Consider the following 13,220-nt stretch of genomic DNA (forward strand, 5'->3'; position numbering starts at 1 on the left):
CGCGGTTATGGTGTGGTGTGGCACCGTGTGTTCCATAATACTGGGGTAATATAATAATTCTAATCTGGTTAAACTGGTTAAATGTCTTGTCTGAAAGTTGAAGATCTTGAACCATTCCAAAATATTACTGTTTTTAAAAAAAAAATTAAAAAAATAAGAAAAAATAAATGCTGAAAGCTTTTGTTGTCAGAATAACACGTTAATAACGGCAATTTTAAAGTAATGACGACATAGGGGTTGAAATTGCATACAGCCAGTATTGGAAAAGCTGGATTTGAATAGTGCAGTATACGAGTAGAGTTGAATTGCTAGGGCAGTCAAATTTTACAATCATGACTAATAGTTTTATAGTTCGAGTAATCAAGTTCAGGAATCTTAATGTAGGTATATGTGCCCACGATTTGCGATTTATTTATATGAAAGTTAGTGTTCAACAATAAAATATCATGTAATGTATGTAAAATTTGGAGAGATACCCTTTTCAAGGCATATGATTCTTTTTAGTCCGGAATCATTTTTTTAAATTAGCCCATTCGTAATCTTTTTTAGGTTCTTCATTTTTAGATTTTTTGGGTTTAACAAATTACACACAAATTTGATTTTATTTCAAAATCAATGTTTGAGTTCACTCTTTCTGAATTAAAAAGTCCATCTTGTGAGTTTTCGTAACCGTTCTGAGTTTCTTTGTATTTGAAAATGTACCCCAAACCAAACAACAGAATTTTTAAATTACTAAGATGCCCTAAATTCAAATATTGAATTTTAATTTTTCTATCACATCAGGTATTTAAATTATATCCGTTTAAAAATGCCAAAAACAATCAAAAACGGGATTTTTAAAGCTAAGCTAAAAGTCAATATCCTATTTCTTAACAATAAATTGTTTGATTATTTAGCGAAGTTAAAATATTTCTCTTTCAGATACAATTTAGATCATTTTAGTATCTGACTAATTTTCTCGAAATTCTCATAAGTTATGAATCTTGATTTGACTCTAACTGAAGTTTGGAGAAAATCTACTTTTATAGTTTTGAAAAATAAATTTAAGACTTAATTTTAAGTTCTTATTTGGAATTCAAACATTAATTTTAAGTATTTGCTCAAGTTTAGGCCTAACGTTATTTTTTTAACTTCCCAAAGGAAGTTATTGTAATGGGTCCGATTTGTCAAATTGAAAATTTTGACATTTCCCTACGTTTCAAGGTCCCTAGAGTCGAAATAAAAGATTTTTAAAAAGATGTGCGTGCGTGTGTACGTACGTTCGTACGTTTTTTCGTCATCCATAGCTCAAGAACCAGAAGAGATATCGATTTCAAATACATTTTGTTATACAGATAAAAAGACAGAAAGATGCAGAAAGGGCTCTTAAGAAAATTGCGTGGGCGGTTTTTTTTACCATAGTGGTTTGAAAAAAAGGTGAACATTTTTGTTAACCCTTAATATCTTTCGAACCAAAAATGCTAAAGACTTAAATTACATTTATTCAATATATTGTAACGTGATATCAAAGAACTATATTTTTTGAAAAAATCCACTTAACGGTTTTTTTATAAATAAAAAAAACTGAACAAAAAATTTGTCACCTTCAAAATTTTACGACTTAAATATGATTTCATCTCCAAAACAATTTTGTGCGACGAAGAATAATGTTTTTGACATCTGATGAAATTTTGAGAAAAATCGAATTGACAGTTTTTTTTTTTATAAAAAAATAAAAATCTAAAAAAAACATTACTCAAAGTTCGTAACAATTGAATATCGATTCAAATATCTTTTCAAAAACTTGAAATTTAGGCTTCAAGCTTATTTTATCTTATAAGAAATATTGTTTTCAACATTCTGAAAAATGAATTGACGGTTTTTTTTTACAAGAAATAAAAACCTAAAAAAATTACCAAATTTGGTAAAAATTGATTTTCGACTCACATATCTTTTCAAAACTTTGAGATATTGGCTTGAATTTACTTTTATATTTCAAAAAATATTGTTGTCAACATTCAATAAAATTTAAAAAAAATCTAATTGACAGTTTTTGTACAAAAAATTAAAAACCGAAAAAAAATTAACAAAAGTTGGTAAAAATTGATTATCGATTCAAATATCTTTTCAAAAACTTGAAATTTAGGCTTCAAACTTATTTTATCTTATAAAAAATATTGTTTTCAACATTCTAAAAATTTTGAGAAAAATCGAATTGACAGTTTTTTTACAAAAAATAAAACTCTAAAAAAAAACAATACTAAAACTTGGTAAAAATTTACTTTCGTTTCGACTCAAGCTTTTCAAAAATTAAAAATATTGGCTTCAAACTTATTTTATTTCACAGAAAATATTGTTTTTGATATTCAGTAATTTTTATAAAAAATCCAACCGTCCGTTTTTTTTCATAAAAAATAAAATCTACAAAAAATAGTGCGCTAATTTAGTAAAAATTAATACGAGTACATATAGACAAACTTTTAAGCAAGACAAATCGACAGACGGGATGGGAAGTTATCAGTGTGGGTCGCATCCCAGCCTCTTTTTTTTTTTAAATATAATTTAAAACATGATATATTAGATTTTTTTTAGGCAATAGATTCGTTACAAGAAGAAGACTTACTTTTAAACCGTTTTACCTTTCTGTGTTGAAAACTGTTTTAGCATAATTGGTTTACCATCTCGTTTAAACTTTTGAAGATTTTTCAATATACGAAATAATTTAACAAATTATTTAAATATCTCAACAAATAATTTTAATATTGCAACAAAAATTCAAATATTTAAAGTGAATATTGAAGAAAATTATTAGAGATGTTATTGAAAAAAGCTACATAATAAATTTAAATAGCCTCAAAACACCTAATGTACTTATTTTTCGAATTTTAAAAGGCATTATCTTAAAAACATGACCTGAAACATTAATTTTAAAATCGGATTATTGAATTAAGGCGATGAAAACCCATCAGAAATGTGCAATTTTTCTGCCAGGATGAAAACCTTGCCGACCATTTTTATTTTGTAGAATCAATTTTTGTATCTCCATGTATCCATGTGTTTTTGTTGCATGACTAAATTTGTTTATTGAATACTTCTTCTATTGAAATACGTTTCAAATTATTTTATTAAAAAAACCTCAAGAGTTTTCAACGTCATGAACACTATTCGCAAATTTAAAGTATTGAAGACCGTAAGCTCCAGACTTTTTAATAACTTTGTAAAAAAAAAAAACTGTGCTGGGCCTGGCTTCAATGGTTACTCATTTTAGGACAAACCCGCAAAATTTTAAATGTATAAGAAACGTTAAATTTATGAAGGTTTTGTTTAGCTGATTCCACAATATGGTTTTCAAGATTTACGATTATTGTTGGGATGACGTATGTCAGTAATTTACACTCCAATTATTTTTTTCTAAAAAACGTAAAAAGTTTAAGACCGGTTATTTTCTTTTCAGTTATTGTCATTTTAAAAAGGCCTTACCCTTTTAAAATGACAAGTTTTGTCTAGTTAATTAAGTGACTTCTTTTTTAAAGATGACTAATTATAAATTAAAAAAGAGGCTGGGATGCGACCCACACTGATAACTTCCCATCCCGTCTGTCGATTTGTCTTGCTTAGAAGTTCAATTTTTACCAAATTTGCGTACTATTTTTTGTAGATTTTATTTTTTATGAACAAACGGACTGTTGGATTTTTATATAAAAATTACTAAATATCCAAAACAATATTTTCTGTGAAATAAAATAAGTTTGAAGCCAATATTTTTAATTTTTGAAAAGCTATTTGAGTCGAAAGAAAAGTAAATTTTTACCAAGTTTTAGTATTGTTTTTTTAGAGTTTTATTTTTTTGTAAAAAAACTGTCAATTCGAATTTTTTCAAAATTTTATCGAATGTTGAGAATAATATTTCTTATCAGATAAAATTAGTTTGAAGCCAATATTTAAAATTTTTGAAGAAATATTTGAGTCGAAAATCAATTTTTACCAACCTTTATACATTTTTTTAGGTTTTTATTTTTTGTAAAAAAACTGTGAATTCGGTTTTTTTCAAAATTTGTCCTAATGTTAAAAACTATATTTTTTATAAGAAAAAATTAGCAAGAAGCTATTATCTCAAAGTTTTGAAAAGATATTGGAATCGAAAATCAATTTTTACCAACTTTTATACATTTTTTTAGGTTTTTATTTAAAAAAAAAACTGTCAATTCGATTTTTCTCAACATTTTTAAAAATGTTGAAAACAATATTTCTTATAAGATAAAATAAGTTTGAAGCCTAAATTTCGAGTTTTTGAAAAGATATTTTAATCGATATTCAATTTTTACGAACTTTGAGTAATGTTTTTTTAAAATTTTTATTTTTTATAGAAAAAAACTGTCAATTCGATTTTTCTCAAAATTTTACCAGATGTCAAAAACATTATTTTTCGTTGCACAAAATTGTTTTAGAGATGAAATCATATTTCAGTCGTAAAATTTTGGAGGTGACAATTTTTTTTTTCTGTCTTTTTTGATGGCTCCCGGAAATTACGCCACAATTTTTTTTTGGAAAAAACGCCAGAAAATGTTTTCTACTTCAAATTGGAAAAAGAAGCAGAATTTTTTGTGGAAAATAAGTCAGAAACATTGGAAATTGTGCCAGACAGAAATGGAAAAAAACCAGAAATCAAAATGGATATTAGGCCAGAAAACCAATTGATATATTCTGGCCTAATTTCCTAATATCAATTTTAAAAAAAGCCAGAAAATGTTTTGCACTTTAAAAGTCGCTACTTGGTCATGGCGTTACGGACGCGGCGCGGGTCGACGCGGTTATGGCGTGGCTGCCACGCAAAAAATTACTAAAGTTTTCAATAATTTTTTTATTTGTAACAATTTATTTAAAAAATAGAAAAGAACAACATATTTTTACTAAATGTAAACTTGCAAAGTGTCTGCTACGATTTCCCGGCAGCATGGACATTTGTAATTTTCGTTTGAATCTGCAACTGCTTGAGCTTGCAACTTACAATAGATGATAGAGACAAAGAATGTGTAGTAAAACTGTTTATTTATTACAACAATTTATACAAAATACAGTTTTCTGGCGTTTTTTCCTAAACATGAAAAGGAAAAAACGCCAGAAATTTTATTTCTGACTTTTTTCCAAATATTTTTTTTGCCTTTTTTTTCCATTTCTGTAAATGAAAAAAACACCCAAAAATTTTTAGGAAAAAATGCCTGAAATTCCGAAATTTTGCCAGAAAAATTTTTGATTTTTTCCTAGGAAATAAAACCAGAATTTTGTATGAAGAATTTTCTGGCGTTTCTTCCTAAAAAAAATTCTGACGTAATTTCTTCTGGCGTAATTTCCAAGAGCCTTTATTGATTTATAAAAAAAGCGTTATATTGATTTTTTTCAAAAAATATACCTATTTGGTATCACGTTACATTATATTATATAAAATTTAATTCAAGTCTCTAGCGTTTTTAGTTCGTAAGATATTAAGGGTTGACCAAAATTCTTACCTTTTTTTTAAACTGCTATGGTAAAAAAAACGCCCACGCAATTTTCTTGAGAGCCCTTTCTGCATCTTTCTGCCTTATTATCTGTATAACAAAATTTATTTGAAGTCGATATCTCTTCTGGTTCTTGAGCTATGGATGACGAAAAAAACGTCGCGAACGTACGAACTTACGTACACACGCACGCACAGACATCTTTCTAAAAATATTTTATTTCGACTCTAGGGACCTTGAAACGTCGAGAAATGTCAAAATTTTCAATTTAACAAATCGGACCCATTACAATAACTTCCTATGGGAAGTTAATAAAGTTTAATTGTTTACAATTATGAAATATTTTTGTTTAAAAACTACCATTTTGAAAAATTCAATTCTCTAAATTAAATAATGTACATTTATGTAGATCCCTCAACAACGTTATTAAGTTGCTGTTAAACAATACTTCGAGACAAGCAAAAATACATTAATATGATAAGTTTACTGCCTTTAACAACCATTTTCCTTTAATCGTTTACTACCATACTTTTTTAACTAACTTTTTTTTTAATTTTGAATGAAGTTTTAATTAAGTTGATGTCATAAAATACATAGTAAATTAATCAGTTTCTAATAAATTTAATTTTAATTTAAAAGTTTGCAATATAAACCTTCTTACACTTGAAAAATTCAGTTATTATACAAAAATGTTGACCAAAATTTTGTTGGATTGTACATATTAAAAAATGTATTATTTAAAGTGGTAGAATACATATAACAACTTTAAAATTAAAAATGCATTCAAACCACTTTCAAAACCAAAGTCGCATGTAGGACTTTCCAATAAGAGGTTTTTGTTTTGAATAGCTCGCAATTAAGCTGGGTGATATTTTTGAAGTTCTTATCTTTTAACATTTGACACGCAGGATATTCAAAATAAAACCTTTTATTTAACCCATAAGTCTAATTATAAATGACTGCCTGTTTTTGATGTAGTTACCAGAGCTATAAAATTGATTTTTCTAGGTTATCTTCTGTATAGCTATTGAACAAAAAAAAAATATGTTTCTTAGTCTATCTTATAAAACTATCAATATAAGTCTAAAATCATAAAAACCGAATGATACTGCATGGTGACAATACGTGTTACACTCTTTGGAGAATTTACCATTTTATCTAAAAGCTACTAATTAACCGTTTAAAACCTTAAAAACTTTGATTATCAAATATAAGATTTTTAAAAATCAAGATCAAATTTAATATATACAATACATACATCTTATTAATGGTCTAAACAAAATTGAAATTTTAGCCCAACCTTCCATAAAAAATTAATTTTATTATTGCATTGATGGAACTATTTTTATCAATGATCTTTTAATAAAATGTTTTTGACTTTAAAATGAATATGTTTTCTTTAAAAAAATATGAATTTATGTTAATAAAATATTAAAAAATTCATTTTAATTGTAAATTGAAAGAAACTGTCAAAGATTAAAGCTTATTTCCATCAATTATAAGTTATCTTAAAATAAGTAATCTCATAAAATTGTTTTACCTTTTATTCTCTCTCATACACGCAATATTAAAAGCAAGCAAATAAATAATCGCAATTTAATCAAGCTAAAAATTAATCAAACGCAACTTCAGTCTTTCAATTCAAACTTACTCCCAGGAAATACCAACATAGTAGCAAAATAAAATAAAAAACTACAACAACAATAAATATTTTGTATAGAATTAAGGAAAAGTAAAATAAAAAGCTACACCTAGTCTTTCCAGTTTTGCTACTGAAATTGTGTTTTCTGTCACGCCAAAAGCTCACAACTTAAACAGATTGACTACTCTCAGCTACTTTTTGTTAGATAACTTAACTTGACTTAACATCAGAGAGACGAAAATGCCATTTTTGTCTTATTTTCTATTGACTTTGTGCACAAAATCATCGAGTGACCAATTAAAATGCCGCTTATAAAAATTCAGTTGATACCATTTTGTTAAAATTAATTCTAAAGATCAACACCTACATTTTTAAGAGACGCGCGTTTATTTTATAAATGCTAAAGTTCAGTTTTAAGAAAAGAATTTTATTAAAACCTGATTAGAATTATATGAACTTGTTTCTTTTGCTAAGAAAAATAATATTTTAATCTCCAACTGAATTTGATAACATTTTCAAAATGTATCTTCTGATTTAACCTGCAAGTTAATTTGCCTTAATTTTTGAGCTTTATATGACCCTGTAACAATTCTGTAACAAAAGTTACTTCATTTTGGTGGTAAATAAAAATGAGATACATTCACTTTTCTTTATAATATTAACAACAACAATGGAACTACATTCATATACATATACGCATTTGTGGTAAATTCAAAAAAATAAAAGAAAAAAATATCTAAAAGAACAAAAAACCGACGAATTAATTCATCAGGCAAGATATTTTGTTTTTGGTTACGTATACGCCATGTATAACCTACTCGATATTACATATGAACGTTATTGTACTTTCTTAACAAAATCAAACCTGTTGGCTGTTAACTTTAAGTACATGCACACAAACTGTACTTTTTTCAGTGAAGTGTATTAATTTGCTTTTTGTTTTACTATCCGTATTGGTTATAGATTTGTACAGGGTTATCCATTTTGCGGTTCCTAAAGTAAACGTAAATAAAACACATATAAAATGTTTGTTTTCATGATATTTCTTTTTTATTATAAAGTCTAAACGTTGACATTATGCGTTAAATACTACATCATTTAAATTATAACCACGCGAGTTGCTTCAAACATCGGTTCTTTTGGGGTAATTTTCGACCACTATTTGACACATATTTGGCGGTATCTCAGCCATAGCTTGATGAATGTTGGTTTCAAGAGTCAAAGGTTTATCTGCACAAACCCGGTTTCCCACGTTACCTCTCAAAAAAAGCCGGATTGAGATGCATCAACAGAACACTTGGATTTATAGTGTTCCAAATTCTACAATAGTTAACATCAGTTGCGACTTCGATTCAGTACCTGGGATACATGACCAGACTACACCAGTTATTAGAAGACAAATGATGACAAGCAAATTGAAATCTTCAATTTTGACATCATTCAACCTCTCTGAGCAGTTAAGTTCACTTGCTATTAAAACGGCAACCTACCAGTTTGTTATTTTTACTTCCCCCCACCAGCGGTAAGGAGTTTTTAATTTACGAATTGTCGAATAAACATTGGTCCTTCGAGCCGGATTCATGACATTAATTCCATCGTCGTTTTTGAAGAAGTAAGGTACGATCACATCTCCAGACTTTTTAACTTCCCATAGGAAGTTATTGTAATGGGTCCGATTTGTCAAATTGAAAATTTTGACATTTCTCGACGTTTCAAGGTCCCTAGAGTCGAATTAAAAGATTTTTAGAAAGATGTCTGTGCGTGCGTGTGTACGTACGTTCGCGACGTTTTTTCGTCAAGAACCAGAAGAGATATCAACTTCAAATATACAGTTAATAAGGCAGAAAGATGCAAAAAGGGCTCTCAAGAAAATTGCGTGGGTGTTTTTTTTACCATAGCAGTTTAAAAAAAAAGAGAAAATTTTGGTTAACCCTAAATATCTTACGAACCAAAAACGCTAGAGATTTGAATTAAATTTTATATAATATATTGTAACGTGATACAAAACAGGTATATTTTTTGAAAAAAATCAATATAACGGTTTTTTTATAAATCAATAAAACTGAAAAAAAAATTTGTCACCTCCAAAATTTTACGACTGAAATATGATTTTATCTCTAAAACAATTTTGTGCAACGAAGAATAATGTTTTTCACATCTGATAAAATTTTGAGAAAAATCTAATAGACAGTTTTTTATAAAAAATAAAAATCTAAAAAAAACATTACTCAAAGTTCGTAAAAATTGAATATCGATTCAAATATCTTTTCAAAAACATGAAATTTATGCTTCAAGCTTATTTTATCTTATATGAAATATTGAAATATTTTGAAAAATGTTGAGAAAAATCGAATTGACAATTTTTTTACAAAAAATAAAAACCTAAAAAAAATATATAAAAGTTTGTAAAAATTGATTTTCGACTCAAATATCTTTTCAAAACTTTGAGATATTTGCTTTAATTTACTTTTATCTTTGAAAAAATATTGTTTTCAACATTCAGTTAAAGTTTGAAAAAAATCGTATTGACAGTTTTTTTTACAAAAAATAAAAACCTAAAAAAAAAAATTATAAAAGTTGGTAAAATTGATTTTCGACTCAAATATCTTTTCAAAACTTTGAGATATTGGCTTTAATTTACTTTTATTTTTCAAAAAATCTTGCTCTCAACATTCAATTAAAGTTTGAAAAAAATCGAATTGACATTTTTTTACAAAAAATAAAAACCTAAAAAAAATTTATAAAAGTTGGTATAAATTGATTTTTGACTCAAATATCTCTTTAAAAATTTTAAGTATTGGCTTTAAAGTAATTTTATCTCATAAGAAATATTGTTGGTAAAATTTAAAAAAAAATCGAATTGACAGTTTTTTTTACAAAAAATAAAATTCTAAAATAAAAACAATACTAAAACTTCGTAAAAACTTACTTTCGACTCAAATAGCTTTTCAAAACTTAAAAATATTGGCTTGAAATTTATTTTATTTCACAGAAAATATTGTTTTCGATATTCAGTAATTTTTATATAAAAATCCAACAGTCCGTTTTTTCATATAAAAAATAAAATCTACATAAAATAGTACGCAAATTTAGTGAAAATTGATACGAGTACATATAGACAAACTTTTGAGCAGACAAATCGACAGTGTGGGTCGCATCTCAGCCTCTTTTTGTAGATGTAATGGCCTCACTTTAATTACTTAAGGATTGTCAGAACAACAAATACGACAATTTCGTTTATTAACATGCCCTTTTATCAAAACGGCGTACTACAGCGCTAATTGGATCACAGGCTATGTTGCCTTGAGATCGCTATTTCTACCTAACATACCCACCGAGTGAGAAATGTGCTTCGTCGTTGAAGAAAATTTTGTTCGAAAAACCGCCGTTCACCGCCTTTTTGGAATGGTCAGCTAGTTTGAGTATTTTTTGTGAGCTGGACTTTGTATGGATGAAGGTGTTGATCCAAATTAAAAATACGGCATAATGTGCCGTACGACAGTACTAATTCCTGAAAACTACGAATAATCCACCCATTCGGCAACATTTTCACTTACAACAGCGATATTATCAGTGGTACGAGCGAAACGATCTGTAACCAACTCAGTCTCTTCAAATTTGTTCACAATTTTGTCAATTGCTTGCGTAGTTGGACGATTATGTAAACCTTCTTAAAACACGATATGTGGCTGTGGCAGACTCATCATTTTTGTTGTAAAATAAATACAAATAAATTAGGTGGCGCAACAGTCCGTAGAGAACCAGGGCCTAGTGACTTGCAATCTAAACCATTCCTGTGTGCGAGTACTGTTTTCAGGGATGGAGGGAACCTACAGTTTATATGTCAAATTCGAACGGCTTATTTCAGAAAGCACTTTTCATGACAAGAATTACTCTTGAAGGATTTGTCAATTCCTCGCAAGGGGCAGTACCCGTGAATAAAAATTTAGTTGGCACAGGCAGGGATCGAACCAAAGACCTTTGGCATGACAGTTCAACGCACTAACCATCATGCCAATTGAAAAACAAAAATTTAACAACTTAGTTTGAAACCGCAAAATGGATAACCCGTTATGAACGTCGAAAACTTACGAACATAAACCTAAATGACATGAGCATAAAATTAAGTTTGAAAAATAACAAAAACAGAAAAGTAGACAGATATAAAAGACCAATTAGGGATACATGCAGACTTTAAGATTTATTTTTACCGGTAAAACAATAAAATAAAAAAGAAGAATTGCGACTCACGTTGCCAATCATGCGTTGAAGGTAGGCGGTGCAGGTACACAGAAGGAATTTTTATTTGTTAATAAGAGAATGTTGTTTTGTATTGTTTTGTGTTTCTTTTTTCGGCAACATAATTATTTTGTAGAAGTAGTAAACATATTTTTTTGTTTAAGAAAGTGGGTGAGGTTGGGACAGACAAAAATGTTAAATTAAAAAATTGTTAACCTCGTTAGATTTAGGTTTTGCAAATTTAAAAAAGAGTAGGTGCATGCAAAACATGTTTATTAGGTCAGCCTTAAGTAATTAAACCTTTCACTTAAGTTATTAAGATATGCAAAATACAAAAAATATACGGTTCGAATTTTTTGACCAAAACTGTTTACAATATTAATTATTATGCCACACCTTTGTAAAATCTATAGTAATAGGTTTTTTTTTTTTAATTCTTGTTTTTAATCTGGCAATACTTTTTTGTATAAGACTATTTGACAGATGTCACTTAATATGCTCAGTTAACTCAATAGATAAAAATTACGTGTCACGATATTTCACCACGATGGACTCCTAAATTACTTAACCGATTTTAATCAAATTTGTACGCCGCGGGCAGTTTGATCCAACTTGAAAGATAGGATAGCTTACATCTCAATTTATGATCATGATATTATTTTATTCCAAATTATTTATCCATTTTTTGACAATCACAATTATCTGTAAGCTTCAAACAATTCTAACAGATGGCAATATTTGTTGACTGGATTGAGTTTAGCATTCAATAAAGGGGGATATGTCAAACTTCCAAACTATTCATATAAGATACAATTTAATAGCATAACTACCTAAGTCCGTACGTTCGCGACGGTTTTTTCGTTATCGATAGCTCTAGAACCAGAAGAGATATCGACTTCAAATAAATTTTTGTATACAGATAAAAAGGCAGAAAGATGCAGAAAGGGCTCTCAAGAAAATTGCGTGGGCGGTTCTTTTTACCGTATCAGTTTAAAAAAAGGTGAACATTTTGGTTAACCCTAAATATATTTCGACCCAAAAACGCTAGAGACTTGAATTAAATTTGATATAATATACTGTAACGTGATATCAAACAAATATATTTTTTGAAAAAAATCCAATTAACGGTTTTTTTATAAATACAAAAAATCTGAAACATAAAATTTGTCACCTCGAAGATTTTACGAATACAAAATGATTTTATCTCCTAAACTATTTTGTGCAACGAAAAATAAAGTTTTTAACAACTGGTAAAATTTTGAGAAAAATCGAATCGACAGTTTTTTTTATAAAAAATAAAAACCTAAAAAAAGCATTACTCAAAGTTGGTAAAAATTGAAAATAAAATTGATTTTCGACTCAAATATCTTTTTCAAACTTTGAGATATTGGTTTTAAACTACTTTTGTATTTAAAAAAAATATTGTTTTCAACACTGAGAAAAATCTAATTGACAGTTTTTTTTACAAAAAATAAAAACCTAAACTAAAACTTGGTAAATATTTATTTACGACTCAAAAAGATTTTGAAAATTTAAAATATTGTTTGCGATATTCAGTAGTTTTTTTTTAAATAATAATTTAAAAAAATATCCAACAGCAACAGTTTTCTCATAAAAAAATAAAATCTAATAGAAATAGTACGCAAATTTGTTAAAAATTGATCTTTCAAATTAATTTTGTTTATCCAATTTGTAAAAATTGAAGAAATGCTACTAAAATTTGTAACATTTTCTTTCGACTAAAAATCTATTTAACAAAACTCGATTTTCAAACTAAACTTTTTCTTTTTTTTGAAAAATGTTGTTGGTAATTTTGAATTTCTAAAGAATAATTCAACTGACAACTTTTTTAACCCAACACA

General features: G+C 27.6%; 1 protein-coding gene across 1 annotated transcript in view; it reads left to right on the forward strand.

The window, feature by feature from the left end:
* The window catches only part of LOC129946809 (protein obstructor-E), a 30,118-nt gene that overhangs the window by 639 nt on the left and 16,259 nt on the right, over positions 1-13,220 (forward strand). The gene's annotated exons all lie outside the window — the stretch shown is intronic.

The sequence above is a fragment of the Eupeodes corollae genome, chromosome 2, assembly GCF_945859685.1.
Source record: "Eupeodes corollae chromosome 2, idEupCoro1.1, whole genome shotgun sequence".
In the NCBI taxonomy this organism is placed as follows: domain Eukaryota; kingdom Metazoa; phylum Arthropoda; class Insecta; order Diptera; family Syrphidae; genus Eupeodes; species Eupeodes corollae.